We start from the raw sequence: 26186 nt of genomic DNA, 5'->3' as shown, positions 1-26186 counted from the left end.
CATGCTGCCGAAATTTATTTGGCAAGCTACTACCACGTGGTGATACATAGTTTAATAGAAATGGGTTAAACAAAGATGTAAGAGTTAGCCAATAAGAAGTTAGAGATAATGGGTCAAGCAGTGATTTAATCAATATACTTTCTATGTGGTTATTTTGGGGGGAAGCTAACCAGGCAGCTGGGAAGAACAAATAAGAAGAATTAATTCTGTTTTTTGTTATAACCTCCTTTCAATTAGAGTTGTTTATTCTATGAGGCCATTTTTGAAGGATGGAAACTGGTTTCTAGAGGAATGAAAGAGGCAACTCAATGTTAGCTTTCTTCTCAGATTTCTAGAAGAGAAAAGATCTGGAGCCTGTTTCTAACCAACAACAGCCAGTGATAGAACCAGCTTTGCTCACCCTCCTATGCTATGACCTGCTAACTCTCCTGAGGTGTGAAAAAGATGTTGGGAGAGAATGATGTGGGTTTAACACATAAGTTCACAAATTTAAGAGGTTAAGTAACATGTGCTTTTGATAGTTCAATCTTTAAAGACTCTTCTTGTATGTTTTAACTGTTATGAAACAGAATAATAAATTGTCTTTGTGACTTCATCTTGATTGGACACCACAATTTTGTCTTCCAAACCCAGTTAATATTTTCTCTCTGTCATTTCTAGTTAAGTAATCATTTCTAAGTAGACTTAGAAAAAAACATAGTAGTCAACTGAAGTTAATGTTTCATTACTTTCTAAATGTACTGTAATTTCAGGAACCACTAAAAGCACAAATAACTTCCATTTTATTTTATCTGTCATTACTATGTAATAAAGATATGAAAGATATTAAATATGAAAATGATACCACATTAATGAGCCATGATCACATTGACAATATAGGACAAATAAATGAACTGCAATAATATTAAAATTCATATACAATTAAATTAGTTTTAGTTATTTTAATGTGTAACTTAGATATGTATAAATAAGCTTGCAATCCGTTTATCTTCTATTTATAATTATTATAGAAAGAAGTGCTTTTGTGTTTTTGGTTCCATTCATTTTGGTAACTAAAGCTATAGACAAAAATGCAATATTTTTAAATCCTTTGGCATTTTAAAAATTTAAGATGTATCTGTGTAACAATGACAAATTGGTGGAGAATCTTTATTAACTTCTTATGCAATTAGAGTATTCAAATGGCACTGTAGTGTATCCTTAATCAACTTTTATTGAAACAAAATATGAACAGGGAATAAAGATTACAGTGAAACAAATCTGTTAGAATCTTTGGAGTACAGCTTATCACATCACTATTCTGAAATTGAAGGTTGACAACATTATCTTTCAGCTCTGCAATCCCTTAGGTGAGTAAAAGCATTGAAAGATAAAATTTAAGTTTGAAATTGAGAGGGAAGTACACAGGATTTTTTAGAGATAAAGTAAACCAACTTTCATAATTCCTAGAAGCCTGCTTAGCTAAAGAGATGTAACATACCTCTTCAAAGCAATTATATGGTACTCAAAAACATGACAACAGAAAACAATGGTTGAAAGCAAGTAGAGGCATCTTGCGCAAAGCAGATATGAGCTCTATACACATACAAACACACACACTTATTTAAATGGTAAGGAATAGTCCAGTCAGGATTATTCTAATAGGCAACTCCAGTATCTACTACAATATGCAATAGAGGAAGGTGATCAGATTCATTTATGAATATGAGACTAAGGGAACATTTGCAAAAACAGGTTCAGGAACTAGAGGACACAAAATGAATAAAGATTATATGATCTCACAGGGTATAAATATACTGGACAGCAGTTGAGGAGGATGAAGTACTGGAGAACATTTGCATTTTCCATTTATATAGCAGGATTTTTGTTGCACAGGAAAAGTGCAAGGATGGACCCAGAACCCAGGGTCAAGGTTAAGAATCAGACTCCAAAGAATGAATAACATTCTCTCTCTCTCTCTCTCTCTCTCTCTCTCTCTCTCTCTCTCTCTCTCTCTCTCTCTCTTTCTCTTTCTCTCTCTCCTTCTCTCCTTTCCCTCTCCTGCAATTTTTTCCATTTCTTTTGCTGACTTTCTTGAAGAAACTTGCTAAAATATACAAGTGAAATACAGCATATGCAAACAATATGGTTGCTCCTTAAACAAAGAAAATGTGTCAACATTCTACACTAAGTCTATTTCACAAATACACCCTCTGGCCATTTAGTTTCTTTGCTTTCTGCAGTTTCTGGGTATGAACTTCTGACCTCAAACATGTTGGCCAAGTCATATAGCACTTAGCTACATTAAAAAACCAGTAGTTTTTTTCTTTTTTCAATGCAAAATAATGCTGAATAGCCAATTCAAATTTTCTAAATCTGTCTATGCTGTATTAAAATTAGATGCTAACTGACTATAAATGAGCCAAGAAAGAAATCAGAGAAACATCATCCTTCACAATAGCCGCAAATAGCATAAAATATCTCCAAGTAACTATAACCAAACAAGTAGAACACTTGTATGACAAGAACTTTAAATCTTTCAAGAAAGAAATTGAAGATGACACCAGAAAGTGAAAAGATCTCCCATAATCTTGGGTAGGTAGAATTAACATAGTAAAAATGGCAATCTTACCAAAAGCAATCACAGATTCAATGAAATGCCCAACAAAATTCCAGCAAAATCTTCACAGACCTCAAAAGAACAGTATTCATCTTCCTATGAAAAGCAAAAACCCCAGGATAACTAAAATAATTCTGTACAATAAAAGAACTCCTGGAGGCATCACAATTCTTGACTTTGAACACTACTGCAGAGCTACAGTACTAAAAACAGCCTGGTATTGGCATAAAAACAGACAGGAAGGCCAATGGAACCAAATCTAAGACCCAGATATTTATCCACACACTTTGGAACACCTGATTTTTGACAAAGAAGCAAAAAATATCAAATGGAAAAAAAGAAAGCATTTTTAACAAATGATGCTGGCATAACTGGATATCAACATGTAGAAGAATGAAAATACATTCATATCTATTTTCATTTTTATCCATATCTATCACCATGCACAAAACTTAAGTCCCAGTGGTTCAAAGACCTCAAAATAAAGCCAACCACACTGAACCTCAAAAAAGGAAAAGTGGGAAGTATACGTGAATGCATTGGCATGGAAGACCACTTCCTAAATATAACTTCAGTAGTACAGACACTGAAGAAACAATTAATAAATGGGACCTCCTAAAAACTGAAAACCTTCTGTAAAGCAAAGGACACAGTAAACAAGACACAACGACGGCCTACAGAATGGGAAAAGATCTTTACCAACCTCACATTAGACAGAAGTCTGATCGCCAAAGTATACCGAAAAAAAAAAAAAAAAAAAAAAAACTTGAGAAATTGGTCATCAAAAGAACAAATAATCCAATAAAAAATGGTGTACCTAAACAGAGAAGTCTCAACAGATGAATCAAAAATGGATGAAAGACACTTAAGGAAATGCTCAATATCTTTAGTCTTTAGAGAAATTCAAATCAAAACATCTCTGAAATTCCATCTCACACCTGTAAGAATTGCCAAGATCAAAAACATTGATGACAACTTATTCTGGACAAGTTGTGGGGTAAAAGGAATACTCTTGCAATACTGGTGGGAGTACAAGCTGGTACAGCCCCTTTAGATATAAGTATGGCGATTACTCAGAAAATTAGGAAACAATCTTCCTCAAGACACTGTAAAGCCACTATTGAGTATATACCCAAAGGATGCTCAATTGTACCACAAGGACATGTGCTCAACTGTGTCCATAGCAGCATTGTTTGTCATAGCCAGAACCTGGGAACAACCTACATGCCCCTTGAATGAAGAATGGATAAGAAAAATGTTGCATATTTACACATTGGAGTACTACACAACAGAAAAAAATTAACGACATCTTGAAATTTGCAGGCAAATGTATGGACCTAGAAAACATCATATTGAGTGAGGTAACCCAGACACAGAAAGACAATTATTATATTTACTCACTCATAAGTGGTTTTAAAACATAAAACAAAGAAAATCAGCCTACAAATAACAATCCCAGAGAACCCAGACAACAAAGAGGAACCTAAGAGGGACATACATAGACCTAAAGTACATGGGAAGTAGAAAAAGACAAATTCTCCTGAGTAAAATGGGAGCATGGGGACCATTGGTGGAGGTTGAAGGTGAGGAGAGAGGCAGGGAGAAGAGAAGACAAAAATGCAGAACTCAATAAAATAAATTAATAAAATTAGATGCTAAAACAATAATAATGGAAAAATGTACTTAGTCATTTTGATGTTAATAGATTATCTTAGCCATCTGGAAATTATTTTAAGTAGGTAATATATAACATCAAAACCATGCCTGTCTTCCTGGTACCATGCTCCAGGACATGATACCGGGAACTATGTGACCCAAAGAAAGCACCGCTCTGTAAGGGCCCCTGGTCACCGTGTTTTAGCACAGGAATCGATAAGAAACTAATGCAGCGTCACTCTGTATTTTGAACTCTCCCAAAACTTTCAAAAATCTCGGGAACCAAGAATCTGCCTTGTTCTTCAGTGGCCGGTCACTCAGAGTGCTTCCTTAAATGTCGGACTATACTTAAAGGGCGGGTGTGTTTGGTCCCATGTGAGTTTTCCACATACTCAGTAGTGAATTAGATTCCAAGATTCCATAACACATAAACTGACAAAGAGATCAGAACTGGGTAATCGTAAATAACTGTTTTGTTTGGTTTTTTTTTTTTTTTTTTTCTTTGAAACATGGTTTCTCTGCGAACAGTCCAGGATGTCCTGGAACTCTCTTTGTAGACCAGGTTGGCCTCTATCTCAGAAATTCAGAGATATACTTGCCTCTGCATACTGAATGCTGGGACTAAACACGTGCACCACCTACTGAATTTGGGCTTGATTTGTTCTTCTTTTTCCCAATTCTCAAATTTCTTTATTCAACTATTTATCATTCACATTCTGTTTTCATTTTTTGTCATTTTTTTTTTGTTTTTTGTTTTTTTTTTTTTTTTTGTTGTTGTTGTTTGTTTTTTGAGACTCTGTGTAACAGTCCTAGCTGTCCTGGAACTAGCTCTTGTAGACCAGGCTGGCCTCAAACTTATATGCACTTGCCTCTGCCTCCCGTGAGTGCTGGGATTAAAGGATTATGCCACCACCACCCAGCCCTATTGACATCTTAATTTAATAACAATATTTTCCCATTCCCTCCAAACTCTTTTATTTTTTTAAGTAGGCACTTAGAACTATAAATTTTCTTTTCATGGCTGTTCTTTTGGAGTTTTTGTTGTATTGTGTTTTCATTTTCATTTAGTTGAAGAAAAATTTTTAGAGATCCTTCAGGCTTTCTTCTTTGATCTACTTGTCATTCAGAAATGGAATCTCTATGAGTTTATGTAATTAATATTTGCTTGCTATTGAGTTTAAGTTTTAGTACATTGTCATCAGATAGTATGGAATGAGTTAAGTAAAACTCTCTGAAGTTGTTAAGATTTGTTTTGTGTTTCTTTGGTTTATTTAATCTGTACTATAGATGCTTCAGTGAACTTTTACGTACAATATATATTCTTTGGTCTTTGGCTAGAACATTCTGTAGCCATTTGAAACGTTTGACTTATTTGAAATATTATGTAATTCTGATGTTTCTCTTTACTTTTTGTTAAAAGGTTTGTCTATTAGAGAAAATTTATATTTAGATTACCTACTATTATTAAATTGGGTTTATTCTTGTCTTTAATTCCAGTAGTAAACTTCGTGTGTGTGTGGAACTGGGTGTGCCATATTTTTCGGCAAGTATGTTTGGGATTATAATGTCCTCTTGGGTAATCATTTCTCATTTAAGTTAAAGTGTCTTCCTTATCCCTTCTAACTTGTTTAAATTTGAAGTCTATCTTGTAGGGCATTAGAATAGAAATATCTTCTTGCTTCCTGGTCCCATTTGACTGGAGTGTGTTTTTCTATCCCTTTCCTTCACAGGAGCCCCACGCATAGATGAAGATCTACAGGTGTTTAATAGCAAGTAAGTGCAGTGAATCAGACCTACCAGAGATGAGCCCCTTATTATTTATCTGAAACCAAGTGATCATCTATAAAATACATAAACTTGTGAGTGACAATAAATTATATCAATAGTTTGTATTAATATATTGGTTTATATATATGTAGGTATGTATGCATAACAACAGAAGAAGAAGCCAGGAGAAATAGGTGAAAGCAGTTAAACTAGGCTTTATTTCTTAACTTTTTAAATGTTTGATTTAATTACACAATCATTTTACTAGAAATCTTTAATAAATAAATAAATAAAAATAAAAAAAATATAAAGTTGATTAGGAAAAAAAGTAATTTTATAATAAAATGGGATTTATCCTGTTTGATTCTCATGCTTTAGTTTTTCTTTGCTATAATACTAAAACACAATCTGAGAAGTCAAATTGATTATTTTTTAAGTTTAATACAAATGAATCTATCATTCACTGAATATCTTATGTCTGCTAATTCTATGAACTCACAAGAGAAATTTTATGGTTTTAGCATTCATTCATTATAGGATTTTTATTATGATAACCACTTAAATCTTTGCAGAATTAAACCATGAGTGAGCTTCAAAAAGGAAAACCTCTGACAGCTTATGATCATAATCAAATCCAAGGCTCATTAATATCCAAACGGTGAAATTCTTACACAGTTTAACTTGTATGCTCTTTGGCAATAAAATTTTGAAGTAAATAAATAGGCGATCAGTATAGAGACAGTTTAGGATAGGGTAAAGCCCTTCATAAGAGGTTTGAGATTCATTATTCAGCATTCTGGTTAATGGGGTAGCTTCTAGTGCTTCAAGTACAGTTTGGAGAAAGGTCACCATGCACATATTTGTCTTCATCATAAAATAAGAATGATACAGCAATTAATTTTATGGTTCATAACTAAAGTATTGAAGATACAAATGCCACCAAATTATCTGTAGGTTTAAATGATCCTCCCTAGTGACTATTTAAATTATCGGCCTTAGTGTTTATCCCTCCTATATGGCTGGATGATGCTTTGAGCTCTCTTTGTAAATAAAGTCAAGAACAAATCACTGTCTGTTCTGTTTGCAAACATCAAAGGTCCTCTTTTATGAGAGGAATAAATTTAATATATTCAGAATGAAAAGCAAAGTCTTCCCAGGTTCAGAAATAGAAGATCAAGAGGGAACACTATATGAGCTTGTATTAAACATACCAAAATATTTGATATATAAGTCTTATTAAAAGTGGAAGAAAATATTCTTAATATGTCTGGAATGATGATCACACTTGAAAACCAATTAAACATTCAAATGTGTGCATTCAACATATTTTTATTTAGAATTCACTGTTATAGTTATTGCCAGGCAAAAGTTGGGAGCATGGGGGTGGGGGTGGGGTGGGGGAAGGGGAGAAGGGAGAGGGGGAGAGAGAAGGGAGAAGGGGGGGTTGGGGAGAGCTTGGGGGAGTGGGATGTTTGAGATGGAGGAAGGACAGATATGGGAACAGGGAAGAAGATACCTTAATTAAGGGAGGAATTGTGAGGTTGGCAAGAGGCTTGAATCTAGAGGGGTTCCCAGGTGTCCACGGGGATGTCCCCAGCTAGGACCCTGAGCAGTGGAGGAGAGGGTGCCTGTACTGGCCTTGTCCCGTAATCAGACTGATGACTACCTTGAATAACACCCAACGACAGATGGAGAAAGAGACAGAGTCCCACATTGGAGCACTGTACTGAGGTCCTGAGGTCCAGTTGAAGAGGAGAAGGAGGGAGAATATGATAAGGAAAGCAAGACCACAAGGGGTGCGTCCACCCACTGAGACAGTGTGTCTGAACTAATGGGAGCTCACCAAAGCCAGCTGGAATGAGACTGAACAAGCATGGGATCAAATGGAACCCTCTGAATATGGCTGACATTTGGGGCAGACTGAGAAGACAATGATAATGGCACTGAGACTTGATTCTACTGCATGCATTGGCTTTTTGGGATCCTAGTCTATTTGGATGCACACCTTCACAGGCCTGGATGGAGAGGGGAGAGCCTTGGACTTCCCACAGGGCAGGGCACCCTGCCCTCTCTTAGGACTGGAGCAGATGGGGATGAGGGTGAGTGGGGGAGCGAGAAGGAAGCAGGTGGAGGGGAGGTAGTGGAAATTTTGATTCATAATATTAATAAAGTAATAAAAAGATAAAAACAAAATAAATAAATAAATAATCAAGAAAGAATGAAGTGCACCTCTTTGTGTTTCAGATATGAGGCTCTGTAACCACTCTCAGCTGTTACTAGAAATAAAATTCTTATATTTGTTAGTCGAATGAAATTCAAAGATAGAGAAAAAGCACATGATGAATTTGTGTAGCTTAATAAAAGCATTTGTATTTTAAATCATGTATTTATTTTGCAGTAAGGTATAAGACTGAGTGTTCCAAGGTCAGAACTCTCAGTCCTAAAAGGATGCCGGTATCAAATCCCTCCCCTCAGGACTCAGGGAACTCCACAGAAGGCTTCAAAGAGCCTAAGAGCTAGAAAAGATGAAGAACTTCTAGGAAACAAAGCCTTCCAAATTGATAATAATCAATGCTTATATGAACTTGCAGAGACTCACGAAGCAGTCACAGAACATGTACTGGTCTGCACTGGTGCTCTGCACATATATCATGGCTTCTGGTTGGAAGTTTTGATTGGATTCCTGAGTGTGCAAATGAGTGGGTCTCTGACACTTGTGTCTTCTCTTACATTCTTTTCCTCCTGCTGGTTTGTCCTGTCCAACCTTGATGTGCTAGTTTTTGTTTTATCTTACTATATTTTATCTTGTATCATATTGCATTGCATTACAACATGTTTTTATATTGTATGTACTATAATATTTATAAGTCTGTTTGTTTTCTAGCAAGATAATGAGGGGGCGATCTGGACGGGAGGAGATGTGGGGAGGAACTGGAGGAGTGGAGGGAGGTTAAACTATGATCAGGATAATTTTGTTTTCAATAAATTGCAAAAAACAAAAATAAAAAATAAAATTTAATAAAGAATTTTAAATACTTTAGGTAAAGGAAATTTTACTGAGGATTTTCTAGTACATCTTCCCCATAGTAACAAACAGTGATAGCGTGGAGGACTCAGTCTCAGAAAAGGGTTTCTTAAAAGAGGAGACAGTGGCCAGTGTCTGGGAATTTATTAGAAGGAGGAAACGGAGCAGCTTTTCAGGTACTAAAGGTTATTTTATTCAAAGGCACCCACATTTAGTAATAGTTACTATATTTCAAGGAGAAACAATAAATTATATGCCTTTTAAACTTCCAGGAGAAGGAAGAGCCAAGAATTTATTTAAAAATTAAGTCCTGAAAATACCTCAACATTTACAAATTCAGTAATGTTTGCATAGACACATGGAAAGCTAAGAAAGAAGTTTTGGATATATTCTCCAGTAAGTATGAAAACCTTTTATTCAGTTTAGAATCATGGGGGAATGCTCAGGATAAGGAAAGAAGAAGCTGATACACTGAGACAATTGTAGAAAAACCAGGTCATAAAAATACAATACTTCAAACCAATATATATATATATATATATATATATATATATATATATATATAGCCTACTTCTCATAGAAGAAATGAAAACTATTTTTTTTTTTTGCTTTTCCCAACTTCCACGTCAGGAAATATGTTAATGTATGCAAAGGTAAAAGATCTAAAAGCACAAAAATTACATTCTTGTGATTTGAATTATATGAGTAAACACTTTTATCTAACTCAGGCATTAAATATATGTCTGAGCCATGGAGCTGCTCATAAAAAGTAAAAATATCATATCACATAACAATTAGTGGTTACTTGGGGGAAAATTGTTCAAGTATTTGGAGCAATAATTTTCAAACAGGAAAATCACAGTTAAAACAATTGGAAAGTGGAATGCAAGCTGGAGAATCTGGAGTTATAGAAAGACTATGGATGGCCTCGGAAGTTGGAACCCCTTCTAAGGTATTAGCAAGAAGAACATTCAAAACTCCCATTGTTAGCACATCAAATCAATAATTTCAACCTGGTGGATTTTCAGATACAGCTTTCAACTGGTTGATTAATCACAATGTATAGTCTGATGACTTCCAAAATTGCCACGATAAGAAAATCATAGTGTTTCTGCCATAGCCATATCCTATTCTGCATTTGGCTGTTCATAGATACAATCTGACAATGACTCTTGTAGCAAAAGAATTGCAAGATTGAGTTTTTGTATTTCTCACCGCCATAGGAAAAGTAGAAGTTTTGAAAAACTGTAGACTGCGTTGTGGCATTGAATGTGTGTAGCCAGCCCATTCTTACATTATCCTCTTAGATTGACCTTCAAGGGACATTCTGGTCTCTAATGTGTTTATGTTATTAAAAGAAAGTCAGTAGATTATAAAAAAAAAACTGACAGGAAGAAAATGCAGAGGAAAATTATACAGTCTGTGACAGCAGCTGTCTAAGGATCCAGATTAGGAAGCACACATGCAATTTGTCTTTTCCTTTGTAAAAAGCCACATAAAAGCATATTAAATTGAGGCATGTGGACTATAGAAAATGGTATATCTATTTTACCTTTCCAAAGTATTTGTTATTTTTCACAGGACTTAGAACTCACCTTACTTGCTGTAGAAAAATACATCTAGTGGTTCCTTTCAGTTTTTTTTTTTTTTAAGAAATGCTGTGTTATCTAGCCACAAATCAAAGAAAAATATGTTACTTATTGAACATTAGTATTATTTGGTGACTTGTATGCATTTATTTGTTTATTGTAATATGGTCAATGTTATCATTATTAGATATATTCAATTTAAAGCCACAATGAGACATCACAATGTATTTGTTAGATATTTTTATTGGCTTTTATTGAGCTCCACATTTTTCTCTGCTCCCTCCCTGCCTCTCCTCTTCCCTTCAACCTTCCCCCAAAGTCCCCATGCTCCCAATTTACTCAGGAGATCTTGTCTTTTTCTACTTTCCATGTAGATTAGATCTATGTATGTATCTCTTAGGGTCCTCATTGTTATCTAAGTTCTCTGGGATTCTGATTTGTAGGCTGGCTTTCTTTGCTTTATGTTTAAGAACTACTTATGAGTGAGTTCATGGGATAATTGTCTTTCTTTGTCTGGGTTACCTCGCTAAAAAGGATGTTTTCTAGCTCCATCAATTTTCCTGCAAATTTCAAGATGTTGTTATTTTTTCTGCACTGTAATACTCCAGTAGATTTTTTTTAACAGTCCCTGTACCTAAAGATGGCAATTAAATTCTTAGATTTCTACCAATGATGTGTGGCAATGCGTTGCTGTTTGCAGTAACCTTTCCTTAATGTTGCCAATGGTTTAATGCATATTCTGCATCTGTTGGCTATCTGCATGTCTTATTTTACAGATGGCTCTTCTATTACTTAAATGGTGCATTTTGTCTTATTTATTTACTTGTTTAAATTTTTAATGTAGGTGCTAAGAACCAAACTGAGGCCCACTGTAAGGGCAGCCAGTGTTTACAAAATCTTTGCCATCTCTCCAGCTCTTATAACTAAAATCATAGTGAATTCTTATCTGGTGTATGACTTACAGGTAATTTATTCCATTTCATTGCGTTTTTCTTTCTTCATAATATTTTATGCATAACAGTTTTTAATTTTACTAAAGCCCAACTTGCCTATAGTTTTATATGATGTCATATCTAAGATTTTATTGCCAAATGTAAAATCTTAACTCTTTTCTTTATGTATCTTTGCATAGTTTTATATTTTTGTTTCTAATATTAAAGTTTAAAAAATTTAGTTAGTTTTTTATTTACTGTGTGAGACTGAATGAAATTATTTTTTTTGGTAGAAAATTGAATGAGTTTTTTGGTAGATGAATTGGATGAAAATTAGCTTTTCGTAGTTTGGGGGTTTTCACATAGTCCCTTTGGCCTGCGACTGACTAGATGTAACTCATTCCTGCCCTTTGAGGTTTCAAGAGTGGATAAAAAATGTCTAGTTTGAGCTTTGTCTCCCATCTCCCATGTGATACACCAATTCCATTTATATTGCATATATATATATATATGTTAGGAAGTTTATATTTTATTAAGTTTCAATACAAATCCTAAAATTTTCTTTTGTCCTATTCTTTATTGTTTGTTCTTAATTTAATTTTATTATTTTTAGGTTTGAGGTGCCCATTTATTCCCAAGATAAAGAGTTGTTTTCTAAAGAGAAAGAGAAAGAGAGAATGGGAATTTGTGGGTTGAGGAAGGCTAGTAATTAATTATAATTAGAATATAGTTTATGGGGAAAAATCTACTTTTGACAAAACACTTCCAAGTATATTTTTTTGGATGTAGCTATTTTTGTGCTCCAATCATCTTTTCTGAAAACACTACTTCTGCTTCATTGAATAATCTTGAAACCCTTGGGGCAAATAATTGACTCTATATGTATCCTTTTTTTCTAGACAGTTCTATTCTGTTTTCTATGTCTATTCTTATATAAATATCAAACTATTTTGATGACTATATTTTTGTTTTAAGTTTTGAAATGAGTAAGCATGAGCCCTTTATGGTTATCTTTTGAGATTACTTTGTTTACACTTGTCAATTTTGATTCTAGGTGAATTTTTGAATACATGTTTATTCTTCTTGAAAGCCAGTCAGTGGTCTATGATACAGTGCATGCATATCATTTTTAAAATTATTGCTCTGGCTTCCTCCCCAACACTGCAATGGTTGGAGTAAGAAGGTATTTGACTTTTGATGAAAAAATTTTAATTTGTATATACTTTAGGTAACAATGACACACAAACTATTCTAAATCATCCTATACAAGTGCATATAATATCTTTCAGTATATTTACATCTTTTTAAGGTAATGCTTTATAGAATTGAGTATGCAGTATTTTTTTTTCACTGTGGTTAAATTTATTTGTACATACACTGTTCATTTTGATGCAACTATAAATTGAATTATTTTCTTGATTTCTTTTTGAAGTGCTTTTTGTTACTTTAAAGAAAACAGTTGATTTTTATAGGCAGAGTGTATGTCCTGAAGCTTTGTGGAAATGTTAAAACTGTTAAGTTATTATCAATGAAGTTTTTATGACCTATATATAAGTCTATGCCAACTAAGAGCAATGATTTCATGTATTCCATAAATTTAAAGTATTTTATTTTTATTTTTCTCCCAGCTACTTGGGAGAAATCTCTGATGAAATGTTTCATAGCATTGGGGAAAGCAGACATCTTCCTTATTTTGTTTATAGGAATGCTTCCAATCATTCATGGGAGAATGTGATACTAATTTTGTGGATATTTTATTTAATTGGCTAATTGTTTAGATTTTCTTTCTCCCTGTTTTCATGAAGGTTATTTATCATCATGAAAAGTTCCTTTTAATTTCTAATGTGCTAATTGCTTCTGTCATTATTTATAGACAAAAACTTGATGTCTTGATTTGAGGTTTGAAACCAACTGATGTGGTATAGGAAGTATTTCTTTTTCCTTAATCTACTCAGTGTCTTGAGAAAGACTGTGCAAATCTTTCCATGTTTGGAGGAATGGACCAGTGATGACCTTTTATTCATTACAAATATAACTTTTACTCTTCCAGCTATCATCTGTGGTTAGTTATTTTACAATTTCATGTAGTTTATCTTCTTTTACTCTTACAAAGTCAATTCTAGTAGTATCTGCCTTTTTTTTTCTCTACTTATTTGAAGCAAGAAGGAATTTGGAATTTTATGTCAGAATTTTGCTACTATCCTATGGCAATACTTCAAGGTTGCTTTTCATGTTTATTCTGAGACCATATCATAAAGCTTTCCATTCTAGGAAATTAAAATGAATAAATCATCTGATACTGACATATATGTATCTAACAGTAGTATTTGTAAGTAGAAGCAACGATATACAGCATACTGTACTATGTTTTAGGCAGGAAATCAAGGTAGGAAGCTGGCAACAGGAACTCAAATAAAGGCCTTGGAGGAATGCCACTTACTAGATTGCATACCAAGGTCTACTCAGCTGCTGTTGCTTCTTCTTCCTCTTCCTCCTCCCGCTTTTCTTTCTGCCAGTTCGGGACCACTTCCCCATGGGTAGCACCACACACAGTAGGAATTTCCCGTATCAATCACCAATCAAGGAAATGTCCCACAGCTTTTATTGCAGGCTCTTTTTAATTGATGTTTTCTTTTTCAGATGACTATCGCTTCTGTCAAGTAGACAAAAAGAAAAAAAATAACATCCTAAATAAACTTAAATTATGTGCCAGAAAAACTTTTGAAATTGTTTTCTCAGAAGTGATGACAACCATATCTGTGGCTCTCCTCAAAGTACTACAGCACTGATAAGGTACCCAGCATTCAGCATAGACTGGAAGTAACTTCTTTGCATTTGTTAATCTACTAACATGTTAGTCATTAACTTAGTCTGCAATACTATTTTCTTCCCTTTTATAATTGAATTATCAGATGATATGATGGGGAACCTCTTTATCAGATGATATGATGGGGAACCTCTTTCAGCGAATAGCCTTTGAAAGGCTGGACCAGGTGGAGCGTGGCTTTTAGGTACCAAAAAACCCCCAAAGCCCGTGGGAGTGCCCGCTAAGCGCCTCTTCTTCCCGAGGGCCACACCTGGATGTCAGACCCTGTTCCCAATTCCTCATCGTAATCCGTGAGTTTCTCTTTTAATAAAAGAAAATACCTTAGCGTACCCTATTCTGAGCTAGTGTGGGATTATTTGATTCGACTTCCACCCATCTGACACGTTCCACTTTAATCATATACTGAAAATATGTGGACAGTTTTCAAATAGCAAAAATTCAATTAGAATTGAAATCATCAAGGACTTGTCTACTTGGTAAACACGTGTCCATACCTTCTTGCCTCAGAGGGAAGGAAGCACATTTCTTTAGATGGCGTTATGCCTGTATTCAATTTCTTGTGTTTAAGTTCAGATAAGCACATATAAAGGGAATGTAATATCTCTATTGATTCCCTGCACTTTCTTATTTGAGGCAGTACTCTAAAAAACTGGTTTCAGCTTGCAGTGCATTCATAAAATTAATTATATTTCTGCCTTTAAAACACAGCAACATAATAAGTACCTGTGCTGATAGCTACTGGACATTACCAGGTGGGATGCATTTCAAATATTGCCTACACTGTCATCATTTAGCTTTGCTTTATTTTTTTACACCAACTTAAAATTAAATTGACTCTTTTATTGTTGTATGGTAAATTAAAATACAAGGCCAGAGTTAAGAAAATTTGCTACAATCTGAATGTAAGGCAGGAAACTGCCACAAGCTACTTTCAAAGTGGTTCTTTGGTGTCAGTGCCCTCTGTTCCCACCTCTGACCATGCTTGTTATGTTCTGTTACACTACCATTTTGATATGTTGTTCATAAGATCTTGTAGGTGGAGGCTGCTTGTTCATTTCTGGCTGCCCAGAAACTATAGTATTTAAAACACTGCTTGGCCAATAGCTTAAGCATATTGATAGCTAATTCTTATATCTTAAATTAAACCATTTCCATTATTTTACCATGAAACTTGTGGTTTACTGGTAAAGTTCTTAGGCATCTGTCTTCTTTGATGACAGCTACATGGAGCCTCACTGACATCACCTTCTTTCTCCCAGAATTCAGTGTAGGTTTCCCACCTAGCTCTACTATGCCCGATCAATGCTCAAATAGCTTCTTTATTAATTATCCAATAAAAGCAGCACACATACAGAAGAACTACCTATATCAAGACCTTGAATTGTGTGATGGTGAAGAAGTTCCTCATTAAGTTTAACCTGGGTTTAATTTACCAAAATTTTAATCTCTAGAAGTTTATTCAGGAAGAATAAAACTTTTTTACACAGGAGACTTACGACACTAATATGAGTACATTGTTTAAACTGGTAACTATCTGAAAACCATCAACAGAGGAACAAATGAACAAGCTGTGTGTTCATATCATATAGCAGAGCACTGTTCACACTAAGAAGTGTGGGAGTGAGATTTATTAGCACAGGTTCTTCCTGCCTTTCTCTAGTGAAGTGGATATCAGTCTGCATTAGAGATAAAAGGAAAAAGGCTTTGAGAGGGTCCCACATGGCAACACTGTTGTCATGATACTGTTAAGACACCTCTAGACATTTTCACTATACTCATATTTTCATAAGGAAGGAAAACACTGCCTTGTCACAAATGGATACATGGGGTGGAGTAAAGTCTATATCGGTGGGCATTGTCCTTGTGGCTATTAAATACTTACAATCAAAAGAAAAATAATTACAAATTTATTTTCTGTTTGCTTTCTTTTCTTTTTCTTTTGTTTCTCACATTAAATGTTTTAATCAGTATATTTTCATTATATTCTTTCCCCTTCTCCATATCCTCCCAGATTTTCCCTACCTCCTTACTCACCCAACCTCATGCTCTTATTCTTTCTCAAAAGAAAGAAAAGAGCCCCATCCAACAAAACAAAAGCAAAAATGACAAAACAAATCATAACACATGAAAACACACACACAAAAGAAACTTTTACTCAACTGTTTGTTTGTTACTACTGTTGAGTAACAACAGTAGTTGTAAGGCCTGCCATGAGTGGCATTGATATATCTAGTGATACTCCATTGGAGAAAACCGAATTTTTTGTTCTCAATAGTACCAATTGTAATTAGCCTCTTGGTTAGCTGTGGGACTATGTGTTAAGGAATGTTTCCTTCTCCATTATAACTTGTCTGTCTTGAACTTGTGAATGCTCTCAAAACCTCTGTGAGTTCATATGCATATGATTCCTGTTGTGTTGGAATACACTGCTTACTTGGAGTCATTCACAAACTCTGGTTCTTATAGTCTTACCAACTACATTTTTACAGAAATCTCTGAGGATTGATGGGATGGTGTAAAAAGACATTTCACTTAGAACTGCATGCTCCAAAGTCAGTGAGAGCACTCTCCACACAGTCTTGTGTAGTTCTCTGTGTTAATTGCTGTATACTACAAAACTGAATAATGTACTCACTAGTAACAATATACCATAAAGACTAAGTTTATTGGTACATTCATTTAGCAGACTAGTAGTAGAACCCATGAACTATCAAGTCCCAGGTTCTTGGCCTCATTAACATTGTTAGATATGAGTTCCACTTCTTGATGTGGGCCTTAGGTAATTAAAAAGTGGTTGGTTACTCCTACAATATTTGTAGGACTATTGTATCAATATATGCTACATTCAGGAAACTGTTGTATGTCACAAGGGTCCTGTCTGAGTGAGAGTGTAAATTACTTTTCTCCTTTAGCTGCATGTGTAGTATTTTCCAGCATTATAGTAATCAGGAGTGGAAAAGCTTCTAGTTTGGCATCATACCAGCTTGATTTCACCATGTTCAATGACATAAGTAAGTGATGTCTTCAGCAATAGAACCTTATCATCATGTTGTAGAAGATAATCAACAGTATCATCAACTTGGGGTCTTTGACAGCCCTATGGCCAATGATTCAAAAAACGTAAACCATTATTGGTTCTGAGGTATTTACTTGGCTGAATATGGTTTTCAGATAGTACATTGTCTTCCTTAGTATATGGTAACTTCATTTAAATACCTTTTTATATATCTTTGGAAATTTCTAGAGTACTAGATTTCCATATAGCTTTAAAGGAATTTTTGTGATAGTAATTCCTTCATGTAGTCCCTCCTTTACCTTGACTTTCCTTCTTCTAAACCCTTTTTCTATTTTCCCCATTAACTATGTCTTTATAAAATTGCATCTGTTTCCTCTTCATTAGAAGACGGACTCCACCACAGCCCCTTATAAGCTATCTAACCTCTATAGATAGCCTAAATGAAGGACACATAAAGTTTAAAAGTTAGCATCTATATGTAAGATAAAACATTCAATTTGTCTTTCTATTTCTTAGTTACCTCCCTCAAGATTTGTTTCTACTTACATCCATGTACTTGCAGGTTTGTCAGTCTAGTTGGCAGCATGAGCCTGGAACAGTGGGGTGAAAAATGTGGCAGACTAAATTTCTTGCAATAGCCAACTTCATTCATAGCATCAGATAATTTATTCTCTTAGAGTTAAGACTCATACAAGTAAGTTGTTCAATTACAAGGACTAATAACTCATGCCAAAAATGTTTTTATAGAATAACAACAGCTAAAGTAAACTCACACCTATCTAATATACCCAAAAGGGCCACAAAACACATTCCAAAGACAATTCTGTGTTCTTAACAAAATGAGGTCACAAGACACATTTCTTGTAGTTTTCTTACAAGCACTCAGAAGTCTTCTCCCAGAACTCCATCCTTCCTCCATATTCTTTCAACACATTTTATAATTTCATTTTTCACAGCAGGTGAATAATATTCTATATTGTGAAAACATTATTTTAACCCATTCATTAGTCAATGGGTATCTAGGATGAGCAAGTATCTCTATAGTAAAATATAGATTCATGGATATATGCATAATTATAGTATAGTTTTATCTTGTTGAAGATTTCCATGGTGGCTACACCTGTTTGCACTCCCACCAGCAATGAATAAATGTTTCCCTTCCCCAATACATACACAAATCAGCTATCATTTGTTCTGTTAACACTGATCATTGTCTCTGTGGAATGATAAACTCTCAAAGTAGCTTTAATTCCCATATCTCTGATGACTGAGGATATTGAATATTTTTATAGTCTATCTCACCAATTTGCATTTTGCTTTGAAGATCTCTTATGTATATAGCTCTATACCTCAGTTTTAATTGGGTTGATTTCTGGATGTGCAGTCCATTCTTTACTTTTCTTTCTTCCCTCCCTCCCTCCTTCCTTCCTTTCTTTCTTTGTTTCTTTCCTTCTTCTTCCTTCCTTTCTTTCTTTTACTTCTTTGTGTAATCAAGATACTAATCCTCTATCAAATGTATAGTTGCTAAATGTTTTTCCCCATTCTGTGGACTGTCACTTTGCTCAAATGGTGTCCTTTATTTTACAGAACATTTCAAATTCACAAGGACCCATTTATATTTCTTTATGGAGATTCTGAAATCCAGAAGGTCCAATATAGACACTAAGAGACAATAGATGCCAGCCCAGACTGCTATACTCATCAAAACTTTCAATCAACATACAAGGAGAAAGCAAGATATTTTATGACCAGATTTAAAAAAATACCTACCCATAAATCCAGCACTATAGAAAGTACTAGATGGAAAACTCCAACCCAAGGAATTCAGTTACATCTCCCAATACATAGGCAATAGAAAAGCTCACAACAGCAAAATCCAAAGAAGTCAAACATTCACATTATCATAACCAACACCAAAATAGAAATGTAGCAGGAATTAACAATCACTGCTCACTAATAGCTCTTAATATTAATGGGCTCAGTTCACCAATATAAAGACATAAAGGATACTTGTAGATAGAAGTTTCTCTTCCACCTGGTCCTGTAGCCATTTAGTCCCAAAGAAATACACAAAGCCTTATATTAATTACAAACTATTTGGCCTGTTAACTCAGTCTTATTATTAACTAGCTTATACAACTTAAATCAAGCAAAAATTCTTGTCTATGTTTAACCAAGTGGCTTGCTACCTTTTCTCAGTAAGGCATTCTCATCTTGCTTCCTTTCATCTCTCTGGTATCTAACTCACTGCCTTTCCTCTTCTCAGAATTCTCTTAGTCCGTTAACCTTGCCTATACTTCCTGGCTAGCTACTGAAGAGTCAGCATTTTATTAAACTAATATGGGTAGCAAATCTTTACAATGTAAAAGAGCATTACCCCACAGCCCAAAACCAACATAGGATCCATCCTTGTGCTACATATAACAAACATGACTCAAATTCAAAGACAGATATTACCTCAGAGTAAAGGTCTGAGAAAAGATTTTCCAATTAAATGGTTCTAAAAAGAAAGCAGTGTAGCTATCCTAATATTTAAAGAAATATACTTCAAACCAAAATTAATACAAAGAAATGTAGAAGGATAGTTCACATTTATCAAAGGAAAAATCTATAAAGTCTCAATTCTGAACATCTATTTCTGAAATATAAAGTCATCCACATTTGTACAAGAATCATTCCTAAAGCTTAAATCACATGTTAAACCCTACACATTAATAGAGGGAGACTTCAAAATCCCACTCTCCCCAATGAATATGTCTGCCAGGCAGAGACTTAACAGAGAAACAAGAGAACTAACAGATGCTATGACATGGTAGACATATAGACATAGTAGACTACTGCAGAACATTTCACCCAAATACAAAAGAATATACCTTCTTCTCATAGAACTTTCTCTAAAATTGACCAAATACTCAGTAAGAAAGCAAATCTCAACATATACAAAAAATTTGAATAACCCCCTATATATTATTGGATCACCATGGGTTAAAGTTTGAGTTCAACAACAACTCAAACTACAGAAAGCCTACAAATTCATGGTAACTGAACAACTCACAACTGAATCAACACAGGATTAAGAAAGAAATAAAGAAAAAAATGAAAGACTTCTGAGAATTCAATGAAAATATCATTATGGAACACAATGAAAGCAGTGCTAAGAGGAAAATTCATAGCGTTAAGTGCCTACATAAAGAATTTGGAGAAATCTCACACAAGCAGCTTAACAGCACAGCTGAAAGCTCTAGGACAAAAAGAAGCAAACTGGCCAAGGAGCTGTAGGGAAGAGGAAATAAACTCAAGTCTGAAATCAATAAAATTTTAACAAAGAGAACAATACAAATAATCAATGAAACAAAGAGTTGGTCCTTTGCAAAAATTAACAAGATAGCAAAACACTTATGAAAACTAACCAAAAAGTAAAGAGAGACTATACAAATTAACAAAATTATAAGTGAAAGGGGGTACATAACAACACCCTCCAAGGAAATACAAAGACTCATTAGGTCATACTTCAAAACCCATACACCACAAAATTGGAAAATCTAAAAAGACAACTTTCTTGATAGGTACCACATACAGAAATAAAATCAAGACTAGGTAAACAACTTAAATAGACCTAAAAATGATAAGGAAATAAAAAGAGTCATTTTAAAAAAGACTCTCAATCAAAAAAAAAAAAAAAAGAAAGAAAGAAAGAAAAGAAAAATGACCATGGCCAGATAGTTTTTAGCACAGAATTCTATTAGAATTTATAAGAAGAGCTAATACCATTACTCCTCAGATTATTTTACACAATAGAAAGAGACAGAATATTGTCAAATTCCTTCTATGAGACCACAGTTATTGTGATAAACCAAACAAAGAAAGAGAATAAAAGTCCAATCTTTTTCATGAACATTGATGCAAAAATATTCACCAAAGTATCTCAAACCTAATCCAAGAACACATCAAAAAAATTGTATGTCATGATCAAGTAGGCTTCATGCAAGAAATTCAGGGATTCGCGTGCAGAATGATTTTATAAGCAGAGATGCATATGAAAATCTGTCAATGTAAACTACCATATAAACAAAAAACAACATGATCATCTCATTAGATGCTGAGAAGGCCTTTGACAAAATTCAATACCCCTTCATGATATAGGTTCTGGAGAGAACAGGGATAAAAGGAACAAACTAAAACATAATAAAGGGACTATATAGCAAGTTGTAGCTATTATCAAATCAAACAGAGAGAAACCCAAAACAATCCCATTAAAATCAGGGACAAGACAAGGCTGTCCACTCTCTCAATATCTACTAATATAGTACTTGAGGTTCTAGCTAGAGAAATAAGATGACAAAAGGAGATCAAACAGATAAAAATTGGGAAGGAAGAAGTGAAACTCTCACTATTTTCAAATGATATTATAGTATATATAAATGACCTCAATAATTCGACAGGGAACTCCTTAAGATGATCAAATACTTTCAGTAATGTGGCTAGATATGAGATTAACCCAATAAAGCAGTAGCCTTCCTATGTAAAAATGAGAAATGGACTGAGAAAGAAATGAGAGAAACAACACCCTTTACAATAGCCATAAAAACCACAATATATCTTGGGTTAACTCTGACCAAACAAATTAAAGACCCATGTGACAAAAATTTTAAGTCCTTGAAGAAACAAATTGAAGAATATGTAAGAATATGGAAAAATTTCTATACTCATAGATTAGTAGGATTAGCATAGTAAAAATGGCAATCTTACCAAAAGCAATATACAGATTCAATGCAATCCCCATCAAAATTACAACACAATTATTTGCAGGCATCAATAGAACAATATTCAACTTCATATAGAAAAACAAAATACCCAGTATAGCTAAAAAAAAAAAATCTTGTATAATTAAGGAACTTCTTGAGATGTCACTATCTCTGACTTCAAGCTCTACCATGGAGTCATAGTAATCCAAACAGTTTGGTACTGGCATAAAAAGAGACAAGTGTAACCATGGAATTGAACCAAAAACCCTGACATAAAGCCACATGTTGTGATAAGAGCGGCGGGGCTGCATCCCCGGCACCTGGCCACCCGCATGGCTAGCTTTATACGAAATAATTACACGGAAACTGTATTCTTTTAAACACTGCTTGGTCCATTAGCTCCAGCCTCTTATTGGCTAGCTCTTATATATTGATTGATGGAGGAAGGTCATTGGCTAATAAAGAAACTGCCTTGGCCCATCTGATAGGGCAGAATTTAGATAGGTGGAGTAAACAGAATAGAATGCTGGGAGGAAGAGGAAGTGAGCTCAGACTCGACAGCTCTGCTCTCTGGAGCAGACGCCATGCTCCCCTCTCCCCGGCAGACGCGATAAAGCTCCGACCCAGGATGGACGTAGGCTAGAATCTTCCCGGTAAGCGCTCCTTGGAGTGCTACACACATGAATAGAAATGGGCCAAGCAGTGTTTAAAAGAATACAATGCGTGTGTTGTTATTTCGGGTATAAAGCTAACCATGCGGGAGCCGGGCTGTGGGAAGAGGCCCGCAGCTCCCCCAACAATTGATCTAACCCATTTCTAATATTCTGTATAGCACCACGAGCTGGCTTACCAGGAAAGATCTTAACCTGCATCTGTGTCCAGTGGGAGAATCATGGTGACTCACTGACTCGGCTTCTTTCTCCCAGCATTCTGTTCTGTTTACTCCACCCACCTAAGGGTTGGTCTATCAAGTGGGCCTAGGCAGTTTCTTTATTAATTAACCAATAAAAGCAACAGATTAATACAAGACCCACCTCCATCAGCCACACACCTATGAACACCTGATTTTTGAAAAAGAAGCAAAAATATATAATGGAAAAAAAAAAGCATCTTCAACAAATGTTGCAGGTATAACTGGATGGTGGCATATAGAAGAATGCAAATAGATCCATATCTATCACCTAGCACAAAACTCAAAGACCTCAACATAAACTGATTACATGGAACTTGATAGAAGAGAAAGTCAGAAGTAACCTTGAACACATTGACACAGGAAACTACTTCGCCAATAGAACACCAGCAGCAGACAATGAAATTGATAACTAATAACCTCCTGAAACTAAAAAGCTTCTGGAAGGCAAAGGACACTGTCAAAGGAACATAACAGCCTACAGAATAGGAAAAGATTTCACCAACCCCACATCTGACAGAGAACTGATATCCAAAATATATAAAGAACTTAAGAAATTAGACATCAAAGTTCCAAATAATCCCATTAAAAATGGGCTACAGACTTAAACAGAAAATTATTAGCAGAAGAATAGCCAATTGCCAAGATACGGGAGCAGCGAAGTATATATCCTAACTAAGGGAGCCATCTTAGGGTTGGCAAGAAACTTGACTCTAGAGGGGTTCGCAGGTGTCCAGGGAGATGTCCCCAGCTGGTACCTTGGGCAACTGAGGAGAGGGAACCTGAAATGACCTTATCCTATACTGATAAATATCTTACATATCACCTTAGAACCTTCATCTGGCGATGGATCGAGGTAGAGACAGAGACTCAATTTGGAGCAACGGTCTGAGCTCTTAAGGTCCAAATGAGGAGCAGAAGGAGGGAGAACATGAGCAAGGAAATCAGGACCACGAGGGATGCACCCACCCACTGTGACAGTGGAACTGATTTATTGTGAGCCCACCAAGGCCAGCTGGTCTGGGACTGAATAAGCATGGGTTGAAACTGGACTCTCTGAGCATGGCGGACAATGAAGACTGATGAGAAGCCAAGGACAATGGCACTAGGTTTCGATCCTAATACATGAACTGGCTTTGTGGGTGCTTAGCCTGTTTAGACGCTCACCTTCCTGGACATAGATAGAAGACCTTCGTCTTCCCGCAGGGCAGAGAATTTGGACTGCTCTCCAGTATCGAGAGGGAGGGGGAATGGTGTGGGGGGAGGAGAAGAGGAATGGGGATAGGGGGAGGGGACTGGGGGGAGGGGGCAATATTTGGGAGGAGGGGAGGGAAATGGGAAACGGGGAGCAGGTGGAAATTTTAATTAAAAAAGAATAAAAAAAAATAAAATAAAAAAAAGAATTGTTCAACATTCTTAACAATAAGGGAAATGAGAATCAAAATGACTCTGAAATACCATATTATACCTGTCAGAATATTCAAGTTCAGAAACACTAATGACAACCTATGTGGGAGAGGATATGGAGTCAGGGGAGCATTCCTCCACTGCTGGTGGAAGTGCAAACTCTTACAGCCACTTTGGAAATAAGTATGATGGTTTCTCAGAAAATTGAGGATCAATTTACTTTAAGACCCAGTGTCAATCTTGGGGATATACCCAAAGTCCGGTCCACCATATCAGAAGGCATTTGTTCAACTATGCTGATAGCAGCATTATCCATAATAGCCAGAACTTGGAAACAACCTAGATGCCCCTCATTTGACAAATGGATAAAGCAAAGAATGGATAAAAAGAATGTGGTATATCTACACAACGAAGTATTATTCAGCAAGGAAAAAAAAAAAAACAATGACATCATGAAATTTGAAGGCACATGGATGAAAGTAGAAAATATCATCCTGTGTGAGGTAACCCAGACCGAAAAAGACAAACATGGAATGTATTTACTGATAAGTGGATATTATATGTAAAACAAAGGATAACCAGGCTACAATCCTCAGACCCAGAGAAACTAGGTAACTAGGAGGACCCTAAGAGGGACACATGGTTCTCCAAAGAAAGAAGGAATAGATGAGATGTCCATCGTAAATGGAGAATGGGTGGAAGTAGAGGGGAGCAGATGGGGAATGGGAACATGAGGGATCAGGATGGTTCTGTTGGGGGAAGGAAAATGGGGGAAAAAAGTAAAGCCAGAGATCCATAACCAAGCTCTTGGCGAAACGCCTGGAGTTCAATTGAAGAGAGATGGGGGGATGTTATATGAGCAAGGTTGGGGCAAGATAGTAACAGGAAAACCCGCAGAGACAGCTGACCCGAGCTTATGGGTTCTCATGAACTGTTGGAGAGCAGGCATGGGACCCACCTAGGCCCTCTGCATCTGGGTGACAATGGTGTAACTTAGTCTTTTGTGCTCTTTTTAGCAGTGAGACCAAGACCTGTCCCTGATGCATGAGCTGGCACTTTGGAACCTATTCCCTCATGATGCAGGGAAAAGAGCTTGGTCTTGCCTCAACATGATATGCCATGGCTTTATTGATTCCCATAGAAGTCCTTAACCCATCTGAAGGTAGAAAGGAGGTGAGGGGAGTTAACAAGAGGAGAAGAGGGAGGGAAAATTGTGGTAGGCATGTAAGATAAATTGAAAATGACAGGTAAGAAAAGCATTTACAAGGCAGTTTTTTTATTTATTTGTTTTTGTTTTCTTGAGTAGATCAATTATAGTCACTTTTAATCTATACTTGAAAAAGGTGAAATGATTTTTTTTTCCATTGGTCAAATCACTGACACAACCTGGAAATTGACTTATATTCAAACAGTCAAATTTTTAGCATTATATTACTTTGGGGGTATATGAATTTTCAACACAAACAGCTTTGATCATTACCAGATGTGTTTTTCTAGAAGAAATTAGTTTGTTTTCTGAGTAACAACCAATTTTCACTTTAGTTGAAATTGGCAAAAGTGCCATAGGGAAGAATTGACATTTTCCATGAGTTTCTGGAAAGTGCAGTAGTACCAAATGTCATCAGACCCGAGTTACACTGGGAATTATTCTAAACCACTCATGTACATGCTTGCAAAGTTTAATGTCAATCTTATTGGCATAACAAGTAGGGC

This window comes from Chionomys nivalis, chromosome 20 (assembly GCF_950005125.1).
Source record: "Chionomys nivalis chromosome 20, mChiNiv1.1, whole genome shotgun sequence".
Lineage (NCBI taxonomy): Eukaryota > Metazoa > Chordata > Mammalia > Rodentia > Cricetidae > Chionomys > Chionomys nivalis.
This window is presented reverse-complemented; position numbering follows the sequence as displayed.